Genomic DNA, 8,265 nt, shown 5'->3' with positions numbered 1-8,265 from the left:
TCTGGCTTTTTCTAGAATACCGCACAAGCATTTTGTAAAGAGAATCGATTATTCAACTACCTGAGATGAAGAATCTAAGCATAGTTTTAAAAATACTTGGAACATATTATTGTGGCAGTAAGGGAAACCATGAACACAGAAACTATGTGCTTTAACATTCACAAAACCGTATAGCTTTCTTCTCGTGGGTGTTGTTTTTATGTTGAAGCATCCAATCATATTAGAAGTATAAATCAAAAAGCAAAATTGTCCCAGTTGAATATGCAATAGCATGTAAAGTACATCTGTGTGGAATTTTGGATTTTCATTTCCAGTTCATAATGTGAACTTCTTTGCAGCAAAGTTCTTCAGACTATTAAACTCTTCAGTGTCTGTGGTTTTGGGTTTTGGAGGAATAAATGCCTTCAGCTTTCCTTCTTGATTTGGGAAACAATAGAAAATGCTTTGTTCAAATGGGTGGAATGGTAAAGGAAAACACTGTACTATTCTACCTCTTTCCTTTCTTCTTATATTGCTTTTGTGCTCCATTAATTTTGCTATCCTACAAGTGTGGATTGAGACGGGGGAGACTGGGCAGGAACATGTTCAAATCTATTGTGGCTTCAGGTTAGTTCCTTGCTGCTGCATCAATTTTTTATGAATAGTTCAAATTAGTTCCCTTTTACTAGTTCTTGTTGGAATCTGCAAATCTGCAATGGATTAAGTAGGATTAGATTGTTTTGTGATAGCTATAGCATTCCTTACCACTGACATAGATTTGGTTTCATGACATATGAATGTGTAAATGAAAGGTTTTTGTTGGAGAGAAGATGTAAGCTTGAATTTGATCATCTAATGATTGTGTATCATTAAGAGAGAAATTTTCTGTTTAGACTTTTTCAAATTTTGTTTGCCTCCAGGTGTTATTATGCCATAATAAGTTTTCTCTTTAAGGTAGTGTTGTGGAATTTGGATGTCACAGGAGTTTTTAAATGACATGATTTGAGATATGGAGAAATTAATAGCCTCTCATTTATAATTCCATTGGATCTTTTTAAATAGAGATTTCAATTGTAGGATTTCAACCATCCGCATTAGCCCCCATTTAGTTGTAGAATCTGAGCATCATCACATTCATGATGGTATGTTAAAAAGAAACATAGCAACATCAGAGGAATAATTCTCTCAGATGTGAGAGGAGTAAATTATTTTATTATTATTATTATTATTTTTTTGCACGAGGTGTTGGGCCTCTTGAAGCACCACATAATCAATTACCAGACACTGATAGTCTCCTGTTCCGATGTGAGGTTTATTTTTATTTTTTCTTAGCAAGAAACCCACTAACAACTCTCTTGCCATCAGACTTTTTCGAAGTGTTCTTAGAAGGGTTTACTTAGAAGATCATTGCTGAGAATTTTTAAATGTATGAAGGCAGATTTTGTTTAATTAATGCATTTGGTATAAAGGGATGATCGCCAGACAATTCTTGCATGACTTCTTTATATATGAATATCATACTCTTCTTGTGGCAGTGACAGAAATGGTGAATGCAATTTTTTAACTTTTTAATGCAGTTAGTATGAATATAGATTTTGTACAATTTTTAAACATTTTAATGCAATTAGTATGAGGAGTACAATTAATGCATTAAGTATGAATGATGATCACCACACAATTCTTGCATCACTTCATATATACGAAGTAGCATACTCTTGGTTCGGCAACAAGAAATGGTGAATGTAATTTTTTAACATTTTTATGTAATGCAACAAGAAATGGTGAATGTAATTTTTTAACATTTTTATGTAATTAATATGAAGATAGATTTTGGACAATTATTACATTTAGTACGAAGGATGATCTCCACATAATTATTGGATGACCGCTGGATATATGAAGTAACAAATACTTGTGCCAATACTTGTGGCAGTGGGAGAAATGATGAATAAAATTAATTTAACACAAAAATATTGGGGGATTGTGATATTGGGGGAAACTAATAAAAGAAAAGTGAATGATCTATAACATGTGTAACATGTGTGGCAACCATACCAAGTATACGTCGTGAATGGAAGATGACATTTATGAAAATGGAAGTGTTGTAACATTTAAGATATAGTTACATGAGAGGGGATGGGAGTGGAAGACTGACAAAATTGATGATAAGTTATCACAAAAATGATCCTTCAGTTATATTATTACTTTATTTATTTTTTATATCAGGACAATTACTGGGGATTTGCTGGTTGGAGTTGTTCAAAGAATGTAACAGATGTTATGCGTTTCTTCTTATTCTTCTAATATGAAAAAATATTCAATTATGAATTAGAAGTCCATATTACTCGAAATATTTAATCATACTATCTATGCTTAAAATTTCAATGGTAAAAATTGATATGTTACAATTGAATGTTAATGAAGTGACGCCTAATTTATAAAATTTATGAATTCTAATAAACTTAAACTTTCAACAGTTGACGAAATTGTGTAGTGTGATATGATCAACTGGATCAATAATCAATTGATTGGGTTGATTATGAAGGTTTAGGAGGAGATTGAAGGTCTTTCACTAAATTTGGACACTCAAAGTAACTTATTGAAATTGTGTTTCATGTAATCATGTAAGAAAGAGGTTTTTCAGATTGAATATATAGGTTATCTTTCTGTTTAATTATTGTTTAATGTTTGAAGGAAAAGTTGCATGTAACATTTGATATTATCTAGGAAAAAGTGATTATTCTAAGATTCAAAATGTTCTTAATCTACCATTATCACACTTAATTAGTATGATTAATTATTACTACATGCGCTCAAGTTTTAAACATTTTAATGCAATTAGAATGAAGAGTACAATTAATGCATCACCACACAATTCTTGCATGAGCACGAGTCGCATGACTTCTTCATATAGGAAATAGCACACTCTTGTTGTGGCAGCACATGAATGGTGAATGTAATTTTTTAATATTTTAATACAATTAATATGAAGATAGATTTTGGACAATTAATACATTTGATATGAAGGGATGATCTCCACACAATTACTAATAAAAAAGCTGGAGAATGATACACATGTGTGACATATCTGGCAGTCATGTCGAGTATAGTGAGAACTATAGATAAAAGAGTGACAACATTGTTCATCTTTTCTATTAATATAATTACTAAAGAAAGATAGTCATATTAATTAATTAATTTATTTTTTATATCAAGACCATTACTGAGTGGATTTGTTCGTTGAACTTGTTCAAAAAAATTTAATAGATGTTATGCAATTCAATTATAAATTTTTTTTCACTAAACATATGAAAATCACACTAACAAATCCATTTAGTATCATCCTATCATCATGAATAGTATGATTAGAAGTCCATATTACTCAAAATATTTAATCACATGATCTATACTTAAAATTTCAATAATAAAGATTGATTTATTACAATTGAATGTTAATGAAGTGATGCATAATTTATGAATTCTAATGAAACTTAGACTTCAAACTATCTATAGTGAAGTATGATATTCGTTGAGCAAATTGTGTAGTATGATATGATTAACTGGATCGTAATTAATTGACTTAGGTTGATCATCAATGTTTAGGAGGAGTCTGAGGGTCTTCACTGAACTTGGACACTCAAAGCCACTTATTGAACAAATATGTGTTTCATGTAACAATGTAAGAAAGAAGTCTTTCAGATTGAATATATAGGCAAATGGTCAAGTTATCTTTTTGATTAATTATTGCATAGTGTTTAAAGGATTATTCTAATATTCAAAAGGTTTCTATTCACGAGTTTTTACCATTATCACACTTAATTTTTCCAAGTTTCCGTGGAAAAATTCACACCCCCTTTCCTGTCCAAGAAAACAATATATATATATATATATATATATATATATGCTTATTTTTATAAATAGCTAATCATGGGTTAAGCATGTTATCAAACAGGCTGTAAGCGTAACATACAGACACAGGCGTTTCAGAAACGCTCGAAAATATGACAAGTTTACTTCATCCATCACCTTTTTTCATTTCTACCAAAAACGCATAGATGCCCAGAAGACACCATCATCCTTTTCATCACTGTCCATCATCTCTGATTTGATTCTAATCATGAACTCCTTCCACGAAACACCCCAGCTGTCTTTAAATCATGCACCAACCTCAAAGAGATCAACCAAGTCCACGCCAACTGCTCATCAACGGCCTTCTTAACGACCCTCTCATCCATGGCCAATTCGTTGCCTCCATTACCCTCAATCACCCCAAAATCTTGAATATTCCAACCAAGTCCTGGACCAATGTCACACCCCAACTGTCTTTCCCCTGAAATGTTTGATCAGAGCTCACTCCAGAAGCTCAAACCCTCAAAGAAGCTTTCACTTCTATAGTTCTATAACAAAATTCTATGGTCTTACAAAAATCTGTCACGTGATAATTACACATTCACTTTCTTGGCACGCACCTGTGCACTGTCTGTGCACAGCTTTTGGCTCGCCAAACCGAGCCGGCAGTCCATGCAGGAGCTATAAGACATGGGTTTCAAACTGACCCTTATGTTAGAAGTGGATTGATTTGCATGTATGCTGAATTGGGTCACTTGGATTGTGCGCACAAAGTATTTGTGGAAATTCCTGAGCCGGATTTGGTGGCTCAGACAGCAATGGTGAGTGCTTGTGCCAAACTGGGACGTGTTGGTTTTGCGAGGGAACTGTTTGATAATATGCCTCAGAGGGACCTTATTGCATGGAGTGCGATGATAGCCAGGTATGCGCAGTGTCAGTTTGGGCGGTATGTGGGGGCGTTGAATTTGTTTCATTTGATGCAAATAGAGGGAGAGTAGGTTAACGAGGCTACCATGGTTTCAGTTTTGTCTGCGTGCACTCACTTAGGGGCATTGTATCAAGGAAGATGGGCTAATGCATTTATAAATAGAAACAAATTGCGAATGACCATGACACTTGGGACTGCACTCGTTGGCATGTACGCAAAATGTGGGAACATGAATAAGGGCAATGGAAGTTTTTTGGGGAATTAGAGAAAAGAATGTATATACACGGAGTAGTACTATGGGTGGGCTGGCAATGAATGGATTATGCAAGGAGTGTCTTGAGCTTTTCTCTTGTATGACAATAGAAGGGGCTCAACCCAATGAAGTCACATTTGTTTCTGTTTTACGGGGTTGTAGTGTTGTTGGATTCGTTGATAAAGGTCGTGGGCATTTTGACTCAATGAAAAAAGTGTATAAGCTTGGGCCTCAGCTTGAGCATTATAGGTGCACGGTTGATTTATATGGCTGGTCCAGCCATATAGATGAAGCATTAGGTTTCATAAATAAAATGCCTGTGAAACCTCGTGCTGGTGCATGGGGAGCTTTGCTTAATGCTTGTCAGATCTATAAAAATAAAGAATTGGCTGAACTTGCCTCAAGAAAGTTAGTAGATCTAGAGACCACGAATCACAGTGCCTATGTGCTCTTGTGGAATATCTATGCTGATTTTAAGAACTGGAATTGGGTCAGTGTTGTGAGACAAACAATGAAGGATAGAGGTGTTAGAAAGCTCCCTGGTTGTAGCGTTATAGAGGTCAATGGTGAAGTTCATGAATTTTTTGTTGGAGATAAATCCCATCCAAAGTATGGTGAAATTGAGGCAAAGTGGGAAGAGATATCTAGGAAGCTGAAATTATCAGGTTATGCAGCTAACACTAATCATGTTCTTTTGACATAGAAGAAGAAGAGAAAGAGGATGCTTTGTGTAAACACAGTGAGAAAGCCGCCATTGCGTTCTGTTTGATCTGTTTAAATGAACGTGTGCCAATTAGGGTTGTGAAGAACCTCCGCGTTTGTTGGGATTGTCATGCTGTGATAGTATTGATATCTCAAATCTATAATAGAGAGGTCATAGTGAGAGATAGGAATAGGTTTCACCATTTCAAAGATGGGAAATGTTCTTGCAAGGGTTATTGGTGAAATAAATGATGTTACTATAACTTAAATTTCATTCATAAAAGAACTCATTTCAGAGTCTCTCCTAACCAAATTGACCTTTCCATTATTCAGAAGAAACAACTACACTTCAAGTCAAAGCCACTCTGACATTTGGAGCTTCTAATTTCAAGTTTCATCTTCTCACCAGTCAACCTTTTGTTTGTGGTTTGACAAGAGCAGCTTCAAATGGGTCTCTTGATTTCATCGAAGAAGATGAGATTTTGATGCCTTTGAGGAACGCAATGTGAAATTTGCTTTCTGTGTTTTGTTTTGGGCGTCTCTGTCTCTTATTTGGTTTGCTGCTTCTGGGGAAGCTAAAGCTGCTCAAGCTGCTGCTGATTCCATTAGAGCCTCAAGCTTTGGTCTCAAGATTGCGTCGTCATTGCAGAGCTCGGGATGGTCCGATGAGGCTGTTGTGTTTGCCCTAGCTACACTTCCTGTGATTGAGCTTCGTGGTGCTATTCCTGTTGGTTACTGGTTGCAACTCAAGCCCACACTCCTAAGTCCTAACTGTCTTTTATGTTCTCGGGTTAGTCTCAATTCTCTTTCCCGATCCTGTTACAATTTGTTTGAGGGTGTTCTTTTTTATTGTAATCAATTGTAAGTTTTATATTCATAGAACTAAAAGATATAGCTATTCTTATTTTTTGACAATTTTTTAGTGATCAAGATTGTTTTTTTGTACAGTTTTGTTTAACCAATTCATAGAATGTGGATGCTTAAGGTGAAATTAAGAAATGAGTTTATGATTGAATTCTAATTCAGTTACATATTCATATAACTGAAAGATATTGCTACTCTTATTCTTTGACGATGTTTTTTAGTGATCATGATTGCTTTTCAAAAATTCTCTTTAATTAATTAATAGAATATGGATGCTTATAGTGAAATTAAGAAATGGGTTCTTGAGTTTTCTGAAAAGTTGTCTTTGTCTCTTTTTGCATTCTTGACTTCCATTTGTAGCTTATTAAATAGAACATGACTGCATTTAGTAGCATTGAACAAATGGCACTTTTCCAACCCTAGAAAAAAGTAAGAAAGAAATGGGCAATTCATATATTTTAACACACATTCTTTGTGAATTATGCCTTTTCCAACTTTTCAACCTGTTTCATGGAAAATGTGTGTGTGCAATAGTATTATAAATCATTGCTTCATTTTTCTAGCAAATTTTCTGCGATCACTTTAACTTCCTACATCTACTTTACAAATTATGTGTTGATAATTGAGGTTCAACTGCATTGGGTTAGCCTCAATTCTCTCTCCTGATCTTAGCCCAGTTTGTTAGAGGTATTCTTTTCGATTGAAATCTTTTGCAGTTACATATTCATAAAACTGAAAGATATTGGTACTGTTATTGTTTGATAATGTTTTTTAGTGATCAAGATTGCGTTTCTACAGTCCTCTTTAATTAATTGATAGAATATGGATGCTCATAGTGAAATTAAGAAATGGGTACTTTTTTTTTTTCTTCTGAAAAATTGTCTCTGCCTCTCTTTTCATTCCCCAGTTCCACTTTGAGCTTATTAAATAGAATTAGACAAATCATTGCTGCATTTTCCTAACAAATTTTCTGCAATCACTTTAACATGTCCCTACATTCTACTTGACACACAATGTGCGTGTTGATAATTGAGGTTCAATCTATTTAGATTCTGCATAATGTCATATCTAGGGTTATCCGTGTGATGGGCGTTTTTAAATAATTTGGGATATTGCTTATTTGTTGAGCTTGAACATAACATTGGGGCTGCAACTGTAGGAACACAATACTTGTGCCCTTCATTATATTCTACTTGAAGAGATTTGCAACTTTCCTCACTGGGAAGAACCAGTCTGCGTGTCATTTCCTTAACATGCTTTTTCAGAAAGCCAAAGAGAAGGCTGGCCCTGTCGAAGAATTTCAATGGCTTGGTCTAATATTTTTTGTGGCTGTTCCTTTCCCTGGAACTGGTGCATGGACAGGAGCCATCATAGCATCTATTCTAGATATGCCATTCTGGTCTGCTGTCTCGGCAAATTTCTTCGGTGTTGTGTTGGCTGGGCTTCTGGTGAATTTGCTGGTGAACCTTGGGCTCAAATATGCCATTGTAACTGGTATAATTCTATTCATTATTTCCACATTTATGTGGAGCATCCTTCAAAATGTTAGAAGGTATTTCAGCTCATCAAACTGATATGGTATCTGGAATGACTGCATTAAGATAAACTTTTTACAGAGGTAAACAAACAGTTGTTAAGCTCATTGTTTATGTTTATTGAACTATTGTAGGTTGAAGTTTGTCTCCTATAA

General features: G+C 34.7%; 2 pseudogenes; both read left to right on the top strand.

Moving 5' to 3' along the window:
- The first annotated feature begins 4,083 nt into the window (after positions 1-4,083).
- LOC132304811 (putative pentatricopeptide repeat-containing protein At5g40405) lies at positions 4,084-6,196 on the top strand (annotated as a pseudogene).
- LOC132304810 (uncharacterized) lies at positions 5,960-8,265 on the top strand (annotated as a pseudogene).

The sequence above is a fragment of the Cornus florida genome, unplaced genomic scaffold, assembly GCF_030987335.1.
Source record: "Cornus florida cultivar Cherokee Brave unplaced genomic scaffold, ASM3098733v1 CherokeeBrave_3.0.0_Hap2_Chr04, whole genome shotgun sequence".
NCBI classification, from domain to species: domain Eukaryota; kingdom Viridiplantae; phylum Streptophyta; class Magnoliopsida; order Cornales; family Cornaceae; genus Cornus; species Cornus florida.
This window is presented reverse-complemented; position numbering and strand designations above follow the sequence as displayed.